Raw genomic sequence first — 17846 nt, 5'->3', positions numbered from 1 at the left:
GGTGCTAGCAGGGTTAATGAAAGCACCCTTTGAACCAATGGCCACATCGTCGATAAAGTTCTTGTCATGGAAATTGGCTTTTCTAATAGCTATAACATCAGCTAGGCGGCTCTCAGAATTGCAAGCATTGGTCGTAGACCCGCCGTACCTAAGGTTCTTTAAGGACAAAGTGGTTCTGTCAACTAATCCTCGTTTCATTCCAAAAGTTCCTACGGCTTATCATAAACACTCGGCCATTGTCCTGCCTACCTTTTTCGCGACCCCCTCATCGGCTGTGGAAAAAGCCCTCCATACCTTGGACGTGAAGAGAGCTCTAAAATTTTACCTTCATCGGACTCAACAACTTAGATCTAAGCAGCAACTCTTCATTGCATATGGTCCATCAGCGAGAGGAAAAGCAATTTGAAAGCAGGGACTGGCCCGATGGGTCTCGTCGACGATTGCCTTCTGTCATTCCAAAGCGGGAAAACCGCTACAAGGCGTCCGAGAGCTAATTCTACGAGGGCAACTTCATCTTCGACGGCGTTGTGGGCAGGAATCCCGTTGGCAGACATTTGCCAGGCGGCGGCATGGTCAGTGCCTCACACGTTTACCCGCCATTACTGCCTCGAACGGCAGCATGCGGACGATGTACAAATGGGAAGAGCAGTCCTGCGCCATCTGTTTCAATAAGGTAAGCCCTTTTCAGGAAGGGTCTGTACCTTTTTTTTAGCATATGTGTATATGTATATATATATATATATATATATATATATATATATTTTGATATGTGCATGTACATTTGCGTATTTATATGTTTGCAGTTATACGTAAGCATGGTTCGGTATAGGTATGCTTAGGAGGGTGTCGGATTGCATTCACACCTCCCCTTTTCAGGATCACTGCTGTATATTCTATTCTAAGCATGTGAATCCATGAAAGATCCAATGCTGGAGAAGGGAATAGTTTCTTACCTGTAACTCCCATTTCTCCAGCATTGGTATCTTTCATGGACTCACATGCGCCCGCCGGCCTCCCCTTAATGCGATCTACTTGTATAACTAGGTTTTCACCCCATTCTGCTTTGGAGAGGTCGAAATCTGAAGGGAGCAGCGGGGGCGGGGCATTTATACCGCTACGTCCTAGTGGGTAATGCGTAGGCGGCCCCAAAAACGACCTAGATAGGACACAAAAGTGACGTAAGTTTTCCTATGGGAAACGGCTTTATAAGTGTACCGAGGGTTCCCAGTCTGTCAACAGGGAATATTCTAAGCATGTGAATCCATAAAAGATACCAATGCTGGAGAAATGGAGTTACAGGTAAGAAACTATTCCCTTCTTTATCAACATTCTCAAATTCTCAAAGTTAATGTCACATTTACAGTTTGGAAGGCACCAGTTTGCCCTAGGAGCCAAAGGTAGCTCCTGGTAGCTGTTGGTTTCAAACCAACCAGTCTTCAGTATGCTAGAAGCAGGAGCTAAATGGGTCCCATCTCCCCTCAATTTCGAACCCTGTGTTGATGCGGCACAAATCAGTGATCCTTAATGGGATACAATATGCCTGCAGCCCGCAAACCATCACAGGGCGTACTGGGCAGGCCGCCACACACAAGCTGCTGGGCTCCTTTGCCTTCATGCTCTGGTCCTGCAGCGCGGTGCTCGCAGCCGCTGCTCCCGTCCCAGGCCCACCTCCTTCTCTCACCGACTGGCCCTGTGTCGCATGTGGGTCCCACCGCCTCCTTTATTCCTGTGGTGTATATGCAGTTCCGGTCTCGGAGTGGGCGACTGCTAAATTCCTGCGCGGCAGGCGCCATTTTCTCCCGGGTGCTCGCAGGCGGAAGACTGCTCTCTGCCTGCAATCCAGGCTTCACAGCAGCCAATGTCTCTCTCCAGGTTGGCCCGCTCTTCCCTGCGGCATCAGCAGCAAGTTTCTGCCCTTACTATGCAGTATTCACTTTGTAAGGCTAATCAAATAAAGAATCCAGCCGGAGCGCAAAATAGAAAGCGTCCCTACAGCACGGTTGCTGGCCACGCCCCCCAAGTAGGAGATTGTTAGTAGGTTTTTGGATATGTAGGTGTGGGTTGTGTGAGACAGGCATGGTATCAAGAGAGACATACACTGAAGGATGCTAGTTTCAAAAACGTTATCTACTAAAGTTCCTGGGTTGGTGTAATGCCTAACTGGCCCTAACACTAAAGGAATGGTTCCCTCAACTGATGTTTCTAAAGGCCATCGAAGTTTGGAAGTCCAAAAGAAAAATCTGTCTGTGTCTAAACCTATGCTTGCCCTCACTCTTTGACAAAAATGTGTTAGGAAGTCTTTAAAAAGCATAAAGTGGTGGTTCAACAAAAATAGGAAACCAGGATTGGTTTCAGGTGGTCTTCTCACCAGGTATAGGTTGAGTTCAATGAAAAAGCGACCGCTCATAGGACCTTCATAGTAAAATCAATGTCAATGGGCCTCATCACAAGTCCGGCCGTAACCATGCCGGTAGAACCGGCAGGTTGCCGCCGGACTTGCAAATTTTACTGGCGCCTGACTCCCGGTAACACCAGGGTATTCTGACCCCAGCGACCGGGAACTCAGGCGCTGGTAATTCTGTAAGTCCCCATTCCCATGGAGTCCATTAGGACAGGACTCCATGATAATGGGGACCACGGAAGCACCGGCACCATGACGCTCTGTGGACGGGTACCGTAATGCCCGCCATGTCTGATCCTGAGTCGTAGTGTGCTGGTCGGCTTACCAGCACCGTTGTTTCTGGTCCGGCACACTCATAAGGAGGCCCAATGTCTTTAATGCCTTGGAGTTCCCTTCCCCAAGCTTCAATTCCTTTAGTAACACAAAATGATCACAATTCCACTTTGCTAGGCCTCTTAGGGTTCCCTTCCCCAAGCGTAGTCCTCTTTCAAGTTCAAACACAAAATTCAATTTGTGGGCCTCTCCGGATTCCCTTCCCCATGCTTAGGCTCCTCTTGAGTTTCAAAACACAAGGTAAGTTTGTCAGGATGTACCTTTCTTTTATATACAGTTCTTTCAAAGGGGCAGCATCAGAGACTTTCGAAAACGCCAGGTTCTTTGCTCCATCCAAGCGCGACCAGTCTGAGCTTTAGTCCCCCTCTTTCATTCCTGCTCTTAACCTTTTGTCTTCAGGGGCATTCAGCACCCCTTCTTATTCTCTTCTCTTTTGTTGACTTCTTCCTTGTGCCCACTGGCACCTTCTTTTCTTTCTTGTGTCCTCTTGCACCTTCCTTAACTTTCACCTTCTTTTGCATTGCCATTCACACTTGCACACGTTCCACTCTGCCTCGTCGCTTGCAACCTTCTCTCTCATTTCGGTTCGCTCACGCCCTCTTTATTACTGTCCTTTTACATCACGCCCCTTGCGCGTTTTGCTGTCTTGCTTTCGTTCAATCTATATTGCTTTACTACTTTCCCTTTCTTTCTCTCTTTCTTTCTCTCTCTCTCTTTCTTTCTCTCTCTCTCTTCCTCTCTCTTTCTCTCTTTCTCTCTTTCTCTTTCTCTCTTTCTTTTATTTTTATTTTTAATTTGTATGGTTAATAAAATCAACCTTTCAAATGTTAACAAATATCAAAATGTCTGGATAATACAATTGATGAAGTTTCATACATGATCAGCAAAAAGATACACATTATACATTTACTCCAAGTAAATATAAAAATGGTTCAACTAGGTTAAAATGGAAAATAGACTAAACAGAAAAAATTGCATCCACAAATCGTACAGTTGCTATTTTAGTTCCTAGTAATATAGATGAAAAGATGCAATGCCACATGTTTTTTTGGATATGTACATTTTGATCTTCAAAATAATTTCCTAAGCATTTTTTCCGAAGAGTGACTAAACTTGGACAATGAACTAAACAATGTTCCAGCGTTTCTCTTTGGCCAACATTTTTACAAAATCGACACAAAATCTTCCTGCGTAATTTGCTTTCTACGAGCCAGAACATCTAATGTCGGCCAAAGGTTCAAACGAAAACGGAGAAACTTCTGGCGAGTCTTTGAACATGGAAATTTGACCAAGTAATCAGACATTACTCTACAGCGCTTAAGACCGAATAACGTTTGAATATGCTGTCTGTCAAACACTCCTCTGACATCTGCTACCTCATGGAAGAACTTGATCTCAATGTCCTCGGTCTCACCGAGACATGATTCACAGCCAGCTCTGTCACAAGCTTTGACACCCTTTTCCCTGATAGCTACAAGATCCTCTATGCACCCAGATCCAACCATTCCGGAGGGTTTGTAGCCTTGATCTTCCTGGAGTAGATTCCTGCATCTGTAATTACTCTGCAGGCCTAATCCTCTTTCGAATACCTTGTCTGCAGGCTCTCTCTCTCTCTCCTGGCCAATCTCTTAACGTGGCTACTATCTATCGGCCACCTGGTCAGATCACCTCCTTCCTCTGAGTGGGCAGACCTCTCCTCCTCCCTCCTGGCCTCAATCACTCAACTCCTCCTTCTTGGAGGCTTTAACATCCACCTGGATGCTTCCTGTCCCTCCTCTGGACTCTTTTGTGACCTATGCGACTTTCTCTTTCTATCCTCCCTTTTGGCCTGACTCACTCTGCAGAGCACACTCTGGATGTTCTGATCTCCTCAGACCTCCCCCTCTCTATCACCCTCACCACTCCTCTCTCCTGGAGTGATCACTTTCTCCTTTCCTCCCATCTTTCCCTCTCTCTACACCTCAGGCCAAGCCAACTACAGCACTGCCACCTACCTTCTCGGTCATCCGACCCATGAAGCGTGTGTCAGTTGAGGCTGTCGCCGCCTTTTTTCTCTCTCCCTCCTCCTCCTCTGGCTGACTGACATGCTGACATGCTGACACAGCCCTTTCTATGCTCCACTGTTTTATCTCTGGTACACTTGATGTTCTTGCCCCTGTCATGAGGATCCGCATGAAGCCCAAAGCCAAGTGCAACTCCTGGTATGACTCTGACCTTGTCACCCTTAAACGCAAGTGAAGGGTGGCTGAGAGGAAATGGCTAGCTTCTTGCGCATCCTCTGCCAAACTGGCCTGCCGCCTGCTCCAAAGGTAATACAGCTCTCTGTCCGCACTAAGAAGAGAGCCCACATCCATTCTGTTGTCATCTTACTCAATCTATCTTCTGCCTTTGACACAGTCAACCATCCCATCCTGCTCAATCGTCTCCGTGATGACCTGGGTATCACTGATCAGGCTCTGGCCTGGCTGACCTCGTTCCACTCTGATCGACCCTCCCAGGTCCAACTTGAGTCTTTGTTTTCCTCTTTCTCACTCTCTACCTGTGGTATACCCCATGGGTCTAACCTCTCACCCTGGCTGTTCAACCAATACCTGGCATCTCTGGCCCACCGCATTGCTGATCTGTGCTCCAATTTCAGTGCTATGAGGATGATAGCTCGTTTTCAGGCTCTCCCCTTCCATCTCTTCTCCTCCTCTCATCTCTGACTGTCTGTCTGCTATCCAGGAGTGGTGTGCCGCCAACAATCTCTGCCTTAATGCCAGTAAGACGGAGATTCTCCTTATCGGCACACCTGCACCCTCCTTTCCTGTCACTCTTGCCGGCCTCCCTTGGCCCTCTTCCTGCTTCCACCTGTGAGGCTAAGAACCTCGGGGTCATTTTTTGACTCCACACTCTCCTTTTCTCCTTACATCTCTGACATCTCTAAGAAGTCAAACTACCAACTGCACCTCCTCAGAGGTATTCCTCCCTTCCTGTCCTTCCCCCAGAAGCTCACTGTCTCTAGAGCTCTGGTTCTCTCTAGGCTGGACTACTGCAACAGCCTCTTTCTAAATCTGCCTGCTTCTACTCTCCGCCCTCTGCAACTCATTCAGAACAAGACTGCAAGACTTGTCCTTGGCCTCAAGCTCAGGGATTGTATCTCTCCAGCACTGACATCTCTGCATTGGCTCCCAGTGGCTGCAAGGATTAAGTTCAAGACCCTCTGCATTGTCCACAAGGCCTTCTGGGGCCTTGGTCCTCAACACCTCTAACTCTCTCTTTGTAAATATCTTCCTACTCAAGCTTTTCGCCCCTCCACCTCCAACTCCCTCAGGGTCAATCGCTACACCAAGCAACAAGTTGGTGGTAGATCTTTCTTCGGCTGGGGCCTCCCGCTGGCACAGCCTCCCTGCCTCTCTGAAACTCGAGGAGAACCATCTCGGGTTCCGGAAGCACCTCAAGACCTTCCTCTTTGCTTCTGCCTTCTCTTCCTCTCCCCTGCTGATACTGCACTGGTCATCTGGCTACCCTCTGATTTCGGGCCCAGGTCAATACGCGGCCAGTGCTCACCCGCACTGCCACCGGGCAACCCTTGCACTTAGGTTTGTATCTGTAACCCTACAGCCCCCCTACCTGCCCTTCTTGTTATTGTTTTGATCCCATGTACAGCACTGCCCCTCCCCTGGCATTTTCCCCCTCCCTCCATGCACTTGCGCAGTCTCAATATTGCTTGGCCTAGTAAGATCGTTGACTCTGCCCTCCCTCTGTTCCCCCTTCCTTGCCTCTTTGCACCTTGAAACCCTTGTGTATAGGCGCATTATAAAAGCCATATCATATCATATATTGGTAGGTAATCACAGCCTCCTTTGAAGGCATCAGGAAGCAAGATACAAACAACTGATTCAAAGTTCAAAGCAAAATGGTTTATTAAATCAAATGTCAGGATGGTAGGAGGCCTAACTTGCCCTACGCTAAGGTGGGATTTTCCTATCTCAACGAAACTAAGGAACGTTTGAGTCAAAGAGTTCAACTTAAAAGTCTTATTGTGTTCAAAACCTATGCTTGCCTTCACAACTAAAGCTAAACAATGTGTAGGGTTGTCAATTATCCAAGAAATGCTGTTCAACATTAAGTTCTGATCTTCGTCCAGTTCTTAGCTTCCTCTTCATCTCACATTCCTCAAGTTCAAGAAAGTTCCACAAAAGTCTAAAGATTACCTTGCTCAAGTTCAAACAGTTCCACACAATACTTCCGGTTCCCTTTCCCAAGTTGCAAGCAACACAGTTCAAAAGAAAAGGGCTCTTGAGGCTCTGTCCTCAAGACAGCATTTTGCAGTTCATCAAGTACCAGGGTTCCCTCCCCAAGACTTCAATGTAGCTACCAAAGTTTGTTTTCAATCTTTCAGCCTTTAACTTGAAGGTCAACCTGACCCTCCTTTTGGCTTGTGTCACCAGTTCACTTACAGTGCTTCTTCTTGGTTTATTTCACAATGTCTTTGGTTTTCACAATGTAGGGCTCACTGGTCTAGGCACAGTTGTCTGACCACATGGTTTCCCCTCATCGCAGGTCACACAACCAGGACCTGTAGGCTCTTCATTCCACACAGGTTCTTCAGTGTTTGCCTCTTTGTACAGATTCACCTTCACTTGGCTTTTACCTGTTGGCCTCTTGACCTCAAATACAGGTTCACACAGTCCGAGCCTCTCTGTATCAGCCTTTTGGCATTATGTGTCAAAACCTCTTTGCCAGTCTTTGGTCTTGCAGCACTGTATTCATTCATACGATTCACTTAATGGTGGTCTTGTTCATGCCCACCCTTTTTGTAGCACTCTTTCACCTTCGCCCTTTTTCCCATAGGTTGTTTTTTATGTGGGTACTCTTTCTTTTGACTTTTCATTAGCTCCTTGCTGTGCCCGTAACGTTAGCTTTGCTTCAAACTTTCATTCAGTTCGCTATTCAATATGCACAGTTCAGCTTTGGTTTCAAACTTTCATTCAGTTTGGTATTTAATGTACGTAATTCAGCTTGGGTTGAAGGTTTTATGCATATGGCGCTTTGTTATTCATGCGCAGCCCACCCAGAGTGCCCCGGCTTTTGAGTGGCTTTCCTTGACACTCCCGGTCTTTGGCTTCCTGCTCTGGCAGCTCTGACGGCTTCCTGTCTCCTTTTCCGGCTGGCGCTCCGACCTCGACGGATGGAATCCTGCATAGGCCGGCAACTTTGTTGTATGAGGAAGGCATGGTATCAAGCAGTAGACACAGACACAATGGATACAAGTTTCGAAAACCTTTATTTAAAGTTTATGTTGGGTTGGTAGGATTCCTAACTAGCCCTAACTCTAAAATGGGAGTAATCTCGACCATTAAACAAATACATCCAAATCAGTCTGGTCAAAATAAAAAGGCCTATACTAAGAACACCTAACCTTGCCCTCTTTCTCAAAATGGCACATGTTTTAAGGGAATACAAAAGGAAAATAGTGTCTCAAAAAGAAATGTCATAATGGTTTCAGTATCAAATCCCTTCCCCAGGTTCAACCCTAGGAGGTCTAGAGAGTCTCTTAAAAGACAAAGGATTGGTGGATGGCACAATTCTATCAGTCTTGCACACTTTGGCTTACTGGTACAATTCAATAGTTCAATCTTAGGCTTCTGTCTTCTGGTAGTTCAATCACTTCCTTTAGGCTTCGCCCGCCTTGCATTAATATTCAGTTTGCATTCACTTTCTCAATTTCTCACAGTTCTGCACAGGCTTCTCTCTGCCTGGCTCAAGCCTGTCTCTCTTTCATAGGGGTCCCCTTCCCCACGTTTTATCTAAGGTATCCTTTTCACTTTTGGAGACTTTCGAAACTGCAAGGAATTTACATAGACCTCTGCATGACCACTTTGACCTCTCCTTCAACAATTCTTCAATTCACAATCAATACTCATCTTGTGGCACCAATACTTCTTGGTACTTGTGGTTCTCACTATTTTTAGTCTGTCCTATAGGCCTATTCAAAATTCATGTGTTACACCAATACCCAGTGCTCCAGATAATATTTTGAGGTGGGAGTATTTTACGCATGATTTTTCAAAGTAGAGAGTAAATGCAATTTTAAGACTAAAAATGAGTTTTCTCCTCTGCAAGAGAGTAACACTTATCCAACACATACACCTAATGCATACGTAAAATCGGACCCATAGACCAAAAGCGTTATAGATCAAAGTTGTCTGGCTTGTGCAGAGTCCTTCACTCCACATGCAAACGGCACATCCCGTCTGGGCACAAAGTAACATCACATCACTCCACTTTATCAAGAAAACATACTTGTGTAGGGGCATCTAACTTCATTACTCATTGTAATAAGAATATTCTAGTGCAGCTTCAATGTTACAATCAGTTAACTGCTCTCTCCTTTGAGTTTGAAACACCCACTTCTTGCAGAACCTGAAGGTCCTAGAAAGTGTGAAAATGGCAGATTGTGTGCAATGAAAGACTCAATATCCTAGCATAACGGGGCATTGCAGAGTGTGGGGCAGTACTCTGGACGGCCTAAACTCCTTCAGTGGCTGGGAGCAACAGGGGAGAAAATGTAATGTTGGTACTCCTACGTCCCGTCCCCTTTCCTCCATACTTATGGGACATCTCTCCGTCATGTGGAACGGGACCGGAGCACTTTGTAAAAAGCATCCAATTTTTTTTCAAAAATGTGTCCCTCCTCTCTTTCCTGCGCGGGGCCCGGCACGCGGCCGTAACCCCGCCCACCTTGGCTCCACCCTGCACATCGCCCATCAGTCCTTTTCTCTGCACGATCGGGGCCGGACACACTTACATCCTCGGAAGACTTTCCCTGTTTTCCTCTCTGGCTCCCGCTAGCATTCGTTTACTAGTGTGTCTATGTCTTTTAAACTAGATTTTCCAGACTGTTCATCGTGTCACCGTCGCTTCGCGAGGGCGGATCCCCATCCTCTTTGTTTAGTGTTTGGGTCCGGAACACCGTTGGGACTCCTGTTTTTACTGTGACTCCCTTTCGGTCCGGGCACTTCAACCATTTTCAGGCGTTCATCGACGAGAAGAAAAAACGCCCGGTAAGTTCTTTACTTTTCAGTGCACCCTGGCCGGGGGATACCTTTCCGGGTTCCTCTCGGGCCGGAAGGGGCGTTGATCGCTCTGTTACCGGGATTCGCCCTGAGGTGCCTGTTGGGCCTAATAATTCTACCCGAGTTTTCTCCGAGGGTCTCCGTAAGAGGCCTGTGTTCACCGGAGTACGCTCCGAGGCCCCTCCTGTGGGGGCTGTTTGCAAACCCAGTTCTACTGAGTCGTGGGGTACCGGAGCTTGCTCTGAGGCCGCTCTTTCGGCTTCCCTCAAAAGGTGAAGGACCCAGGCGTCCAGAAGGTGACGATGGCCTTAATTCACCCTGCTAAGACCTCGATTGAGGATGTCGCCGCGTCCCTGGCTCAGCCTGTGGAGGCTACACCAGTGGAGGCGCCCTCAGGACCCAGAGTCTCCCTGCCACCGCAGAGGGAGTCGTCTTTCAGGCCCATTGAGAAGACCCCCATGAAGTCTTCGTTGGAAAAGGTGGGGGAGGGACTGGTGGCCATCGTGGATAGAGCTCATCGAAGTCGTGGAAGAGGCCCAGCCCATCGGGAGGGATCCCGACGAGGGCGACGATCAGAGCGACGGTGTTGCCGACAAGGCTCCTCAAGAGCCCTGGCGCCCGTCGTTTCCGGCGCCGCAGGACACCTCGGTGGCCATTTTGTCAGCGATTCAGTCCTTATGCTCGGAGATAAGGACAAGGTTGCCCCTTCCCCCGACAGAGGTAACTGAGCCAGACTCGACGGGGGAACCGGAGCCAGGAACTTCGGAGAGTCCACCACATAAGAGGAGGAGGACGCATCCCTCTCCCACCTCCTGCGGCCTGCTCTGCCTTCCCCCGGTCTACTACCCACGGGGATGATACAGGCACGGACACGGCTACGACAGGTACAGATGACGACGGAGGCGACGACGGGACGTGACCCCTGTCGCCCCTTGCTCGGGCGTCCCCGCCCGACGAGATTGGATCCTTTCATGCCATGATTTCCAGGGCATCCGAGCTTTTTCAGCTCTGCCCAGAAGAAAAGAAGAAAGAAGGGTTCCTTTACCAACGGCGCGAGGCTAAAAGGAAGACGGTCCTCGCCGTACCGCTTCTTGATGACATCTGGGATGAGGGGCTCGCCCTCCTCAAGAACCCTGCCACGGCGCCGGCAAAGAGGGACCGGTACGAGAAGAAGTACCGGGTCCCCGACGCTGCCCCCTTGTGCCTTCGGGCACAACCTACCCCGGATTCGGTCATCTCGGCAGCGGCAAAGAAGAAAGCTGGGGGGCATCGGCCTCGACATAAACTTCCCCGCCGGACGGCGAGGGCAGAAAGTTGGACACGATGGGACGACGGATCATCTCATCCGCAGCGACGACTATCAAGGCGGCCAACGCCCTGGCTATCGTAGCCCGCTACAACAGGGAGTTGTGGTTCAAAATCGCCCCTCTGTTAAACTTCCTTTCGGACGCCAAAAGGGCTGAGGCCCTTGAAATCCTACAGGAGGGGAAGATTGCTTCGGACCACGCCATCACGGTGGCAACGGACATCGCCGACGCCGGTTTCCGTCAGTTGGGCAACAGCGTTTGCCTGAGAAGACGAGGATGGCTCAAGGCCACGGATTTCCGCCAGGACGTACAAACCAAGGTTTTGGACATGCCCTTCGACCGGAACAACCTGTTTGGGAAGGCGGTTGATGAGTCCCTTCAGGCCATCAAGACAGACACAGAGACTGCCCGGGCACTGGGAGTGCTCCAACAACGACGGCCGTCCTTTCGGAGCCCCGGAGGCAGACAAGGTGCCTCCAAGGGATCCGGCAGTGGCTCCTCCACTTACCGCCAAGCGGCAAGATCTTCGTCCCAGGAAGCCTACAGGGGACGCGGCAAGTCAGGTGGTGCACGTCGTCGTCGACAAGGAGGTCAAGGAGGCAAGGCGGCCTCCAAACAAGATTGATCCGACCGTGGGGTCGGGCCCCCGCCGAAGCACCCCAGTGGGAGGCCGGCTACCGAGGTTCGTCAGCGTGTGGGAGTCCATCTCCACCGACCGTTGGGTGCTGGACGGAAGTGCCCTCGCGTTCCACCTGTGGCCAGGAAGGAAAATCACGTCCCTCAACTACTGTTGGAAGTAAGGGCGATGCTCAAGAAGGGTGCCATCGAGCTCGTCCCAAAGAGGCTTCGGGGCTCCGGAGTTTACTCAAGGTACTTCCTCGTAAAAAAGAAGACAGGAGGATGGCGGCCCATCCTAGACCTACGACGACTGAACAAGTACATCAAGGCACAGAAGTTCTGTATGGTCACCCTCCAGCATGTGCTGGGACAGCTGGAGGAGGGCGATTTCCTGTCGTCGTTGGACTTGGAGGATGCGTACTTTCACATCCCCATTCTAAAAAGACACCGAAAGTTCCTCAGGTTCGTGGTCCAAGGGCGGCACTACCAGTTCAAGGCCCTCCCGTTCGTGTTGAAGTCGGCACCCAAGGTGTTCACCAAGTGCCTTGCACCGGTGGCGGCGCGGCTGCGCCTACAGGGGATCCACTTCTACCCCTACCTGGACGACTGGCTCATCCGGGCACGGACAAGAGAGCTCGCCGTGGAGCACACTGCGAAGACCGTCCAACTGCTCACGGACCTGGGATTCTCCATCAACTTTCCAAAACCCCACCTGGTTCCGTCGCAAGTCACCCTGTTCCTGGGGCCAAGCTCGACACAGTGGCGCGGCTGGCCTCGCCGTCGGAGGAAAGGACCAGGACCATTCTGGGCAAGGTGCAGCGTCTGCTGGCCACGGATATGGCCAGGGTAAGATCTATCAAGTCCCTCCTCGGGATGATGTCCTCCTGCATTTATCTGGTGCGTCTTTGCAGGCTTCGGATGAGACCCTTACAGGAGTTCCTCGACGCCTGCTGGATCCAGTCGACGGGCAGCTTCGAGGACAGGATCCCTCTCAACGAGACGTTCCGTCAGGCGATCCGGTGGTGGGGTACCCGCTCCCATCTGTCGGCGGGCACGGACTGTCAGACCCCAGCTCACCAGGTGACGATTACGACGGATGCCTCCCTGGAAGGTTGGGGAGCACACTCTGGAGATCTTCACGCGAGAGGCCTTTGGCTCCCGGAGGAGAAGTCTCTCCACATCAACATCTTGGAGCTCCGCGCGGTGTTCTGGGCCCTCGGGTCCTTTCTTCCGTCCCTCAAGGGCAAGGTGGTGAGGATCTTCACCGACAACACCACCACGATGTTCTACATCCGGAAGCAGGGCGGAACCAGGTCCCCGGCCCTATCCAAGGAAGCCCAGGATCTGTGGCATTGGGCCGTCGCCCAAGGGATGTTTCTGGTGCCTCTTCATCTGGCAGGAATAAAAAACACGATCGCCGACTCACTCAGCAGGGAGCTGCGCTCGTGCCACGAGTGGGAACTACGCCAGGATCAATTGGATCGACTCTTCCGACGATGGGGCGAACCCCAAATCGATCTCTTCGCGACGGCGACGAATTCCAAATGCCAGAGGTTCGCCAGCAGGTTCCCCCAGCCGAGGAGCATGGGCGATGCTTTCTCGTTCCCCTGGGATGGCCTATTTCTTTATGCGTTCCCTCCGCTGCCGTTGCTGCTCCGGCTCATCAACCAGCTCAAGAGGTCCCGGTGCAGGATGATCCTCGTCGCACCGGCGTGGCCGAGGCAGATCTGGTTCCCGGACCTTCTGGACTTGTCAACGTCCCCACCAGTCAAGCTGCCGACGGACGCAGACCTTCTCTCCAGAGAAGGAGGCGCCATTCTTCACCACAACCCGGAGTCGCTGAACTTGCAGGCCTGGCTCCTGCAGCACTAGAGTTTGGAGGGTACGACATCCCGGCCGACTGCAGAGAGGTTCTTGCAAAGGCCAGGGCTTCCTCAACTCTCAAGTGCTACGGACATAAATGGAAGAGGTTCTCTGTCTGGTGCCGTGCACAGAAGATTAACCCTCTGCGGATTACGGCCCCTCAAGTACTGCCGTACCTACTGTCGCTGGCCAAAGCTGGACTGGCTCACGCCACCATCAAAATACATCTGGCTGCAATCTCCCGATATACCAGGACGAGGGAACGGGCGTCCTTGTGGTCTCATCACCTGGTGAAAGAATTCATGATGGGACTATTCCGTTCATTCCCGCTGGTGAAGGCTCCTGCCCCGGCGTGGGAGCATAATGTGGTGCTGACCAAGCTCATGGGGGCCCCATTCGAGCCTATGCATTCGGCGCCTTTGAAGTTCCTGTCATGGAAGACAGCTTTCCTCGTGGCCATCACCTCCGCACGACGAGTGGGAGAGATCCAGGCCCTATCTTGCAAGCCTCCATACTTGACTTTTCATGACACGAGGGTGGTGCTGAGGACACACCCATCCTTTATGCCCTAGGTGCCGTCAGACTTCCACCTCAACGAGCCCTTGGTGTTGCCAGTTTTCTTCCCGTCGCCGGCTGAGAGGACTTTGCACTCGCTGGATGTAGCTAGAGCGCTGAAGTTCTATGTGGACCGCATGAAGAGTTTTCGGAAGACGTCACAACTGTTTGTGAACTTTGGGACCGTGAATCAAGGGAAGGCTCTCTCGAAGACTTCCATTTCCAGATGGCTCTCCGCCTGCATCATGCACTGTCACCGGTTGGCAAACCTACAGCTGCCCGGCCGTCCGAGAGCCCATTCGACCAGAGCGATCGCTGTTACCACGGCGTTCCTGTCTGGTGTGCCCCTGCTGGACATCTGCAGGGCTGCTACGTGGAGGTCGACGCACACCTTCACAAGATTCTACTGCGTCGATCGGGACTCCAGGGAGGAGTCCAGGGTCGGCCAAGCAGTGCTGCGCAACCTGTTTGCCTAAGGTGAGCCTGGTGAGGAGGTAAGAGTTGCTTAATGTTGAGTTGTTGTATTGCTTAATGTTGAGCCTGTTGCCACCTCCCGTGGTTGTGCATGTGTGTACTGCTATGTATTCTCTTATTCATGAGCATGTGAATCCATGCCAGACCCCATGCTGGAGAAGGAACAAGTTACTTACCTGTAACTGTTGTTCTCCAGCATGGGTCTGGCATGGATTCGCATGCGAACCCTCCCGCCTACCCCTCTGCGGCTCTTCACTTGGTCATACTGCCACTTTACGTGCTACCAAATCTGAGGATGGCTGCCGGAGGCGGGGCTTAGGGAGAGGGCAGTCATTGGCTGGGGGCAGAATGACCCAGAGACCAGTGATTGGTTACTACTAAGAAAGACAGATCAGAAACGAAACTGATAATGATTTTTTTTTTTCTATACCGAGGATTCCCGGCCTGACGACGGGGAATATTCATAAGCATGTGAATCCATACCAGACCCATGCTGGAGAACAACAGTTACAGGTAAGTAACTTGTTCCATCCTGATTTGGAATCCACACAGGAGATACCTCTGCTTCTCTTTGGGAGAGGAGCACTTCCAGTTTCGGGTGCTTCCTTTTGGCCTCAGTTCGGCGCTACGTGTCTTCACGAAGATGATGTCGGTGATTCCGGCCTATCTTCGTCTCCAGGGTATCCATGTGTATCCCTATTTGGACGACTGGCTCCTACGCAGCCCTTGTCTCTTGGCAGCAGCGGGCAACCTCCAGTCTCTCCTTCAGCTCCTGTTCCATCTTAGGCTGTCGGTGAACTGGCGGAAATCCTCAATGATGGTCTCACAGGGCCTGACTTTCCTGGGTTTTCGTTGGAACACGATCGACTGCCGAGTGCATCTGACCGGGGCCAGAATGGCGGATCTGTTGGCCACATGTCAGATGTTTGCGCAGTCGGAGAGCATGTCGGCCTGGTGGTTCCAGAGGCTTCTGGGCCTCATGGCCTCGTTGTACTGGCTCTTCCTCATGCTCGTCTCAAAATGAGACGGACCCAGATGGCTCTTCGGAGTTCCTGGGGTCAGGATGTGGACCCGTATTCCAAGCGGATAATGATTCCGGATTCCATGAGAGTGGACCTGGACTGGTAGTCATCTATCAGCAACCTGTCAGTGCGCGCGGGGTTTGAAGACCCAGCCCCCATGGTGACGATCACGACAGACTCCTCCGTTTTGGGGTGGGGTGCGATGTTAGATCTTCTTCAGGTCTCGGACCTCTGGTTGCCTCAGGACACGCTCCTGCACATAAATCATTTGGAGCTTCTGGCGATCTTTCTGGCGCTCAAGGCGTTCAGAACGCTCATTGTCAACAAGGTGGTCTGCATAAGAACGGACAATGTGGTATCAATGTATTACATAAACAAGCAAGGGGGAACGAAGTCTCCCCCTCTCGTGGACCTGCCCATCCAGATTTGGGAGTGGGCCGTGCTTCATGGGGTCTGGCTGCTTGCAGTGCACATCCCGGGCCAGCTGAATGTCACTGTGGATGCTCTCAGCCGGCGGACAGTGGTCAGCTACGAGTGGGAGTTGAAGGTGGAGATCCTTTCATGGATTTTCTCGCGTTGGGGCACACCGGAGGTGGACCTCTTCGCCACGGCGGTAAACAAGAAGCTTCCTCAGTACGCCTCCAGAGGGGGGCTGGGAGCCTCCTCTCTGGGGGACGCTCTCAAGATTCCATGGCACAACATGAGAGCTTACGTCTTCCCGCCTCTTCCCCTAGTTCATCGAGCAATTTGGAAGTTGAAGAGCTCTGTCAACTGTTCTCTTCTACTGATAACTCCGTGGTGGGCGGCCAGGTTTTGGTTTTCAGAACTTCAACACCTGTCGGTGTGTCCGCTGATCAGGTTACCAGTAACTCCCGATCTTCTTCACCAAGGGGAACAGCAGATGTGGCACCCCTCCCCACAATCGCTCAACTTGGCGGCATGGTGCCTGAGTTCACTTCTCTAGAGCGTTTGGGTTTGTCTGCGGATAACATGCACATTATCCAGGCAGCCAGGAAACCCTCAACCAGATCCCAATACAAGAGTAAATGGCTTAGGTTCTGTCATTGATGTTTGGAGAAAGAATTGGACCCGAGGGTGGCAACGATTGACACGGTACTGTCCTTCGTAACCTCCCTAGCAGAGTCAGGGGTTCATGTTCTGTCTTGCATGACTTATCTCTCAGCGGTTTCCGCTTACCTCTCTATACACCGGTGTTCTTATTCTTTAACTAACCCAGTGGTGAAGAGACATTTTGCTGGCTTGACACGCATCTACCCTCCGGTTCATAGTCTGCACCCGCCTTGGGACCTAAATGTAGTCCTGACGGCGCTGTGCCATAAACCCTTTGAGCCAATGGCTACGGTTGACCTCAAGTACGTGTCCTGAAAAGTGTCCTTTCTGGTCGCCGTTACGTCAGCGAGGAGAGTGAGTGAGTGAGCTCCAGGCATTGTCGGAGGAGCATCCTTTCTTGGTCTTTCACAAGGACAAGGTAGTCCTTCAGACGAACCCAGCTTTCCTACCAAAGGTAGTGACCGAATTCCATCTGAATCAGTCGATTTTCCCTTCCGGTCTTTTTTCCGAACCCTGCCTCGGAGGCGGAAAGGGTTCTACACTGCCTGGATGTCCGAAGAGCTCTTAAGTTCTACCTGGACAGGACTTCCGAGATTCGGAGTTCTTTCCAACTTTTTGTGACCGTCGGTACCCCTCAGGGCAGGCCAGCGTCTAAGGCATCTATTTCCAGATGGATTGCCACCTGGATCACGGAATCTTTCAGCGTCCAAAAGCTGAAACCTCCTAAAGGTATCCATGCAAACCTGGTGTGGGGCAAGGCAGCCGCGGTTGCTTTCCAGAAGCATGTTCCCTGGGAGTCCATCGCTAAAGCGGCTACTTGGGCCTCCCCATCTGCTTTCTGTAAGCATTACTGCCTCGATATGAGCTCTAGAGCTGACGCTCAGTTCGGCCAGGCTGTGCTGAAGAACCTGTTTCAGTAAGGGGTATTTCCATCCACCCATAGTTCCTGTAAGGAGTGCTTGGGAATCTCCCGTAAGTATGGAGGAAAGGGGACGGGACGTAGGAGTATTACCAGGTTACTCACCTAGTCCATAGTCCCCTTTCCTCCATACGCCCGCCCGCCGTCCCCTCTAATAAGGTTCCTCTGTTATTGCTAATGGGTCTTTGACCCTGCGATAGAAAAGAACTGATGGGCGATGCG

Source organism: Ambystoma mexicanum, chromosome 1p (genome assembly GCF_040938575.1).
Source record: "Ambystoma mexicanum isolate Mex_15411 chromosome 1p, UKY_AmexF1_1, whole genome shotgun sequence".
Classification (NCBI taxonomy): domain Eukaryota; kingdom Metazoa; phylum Chordata; class Amphibia; order Caudata; family Ambystomatidae; genus Ambystoma; species Ambystoma mexicanum.
Note: the sequence above shows the minus strand (reverse complement) of the source record.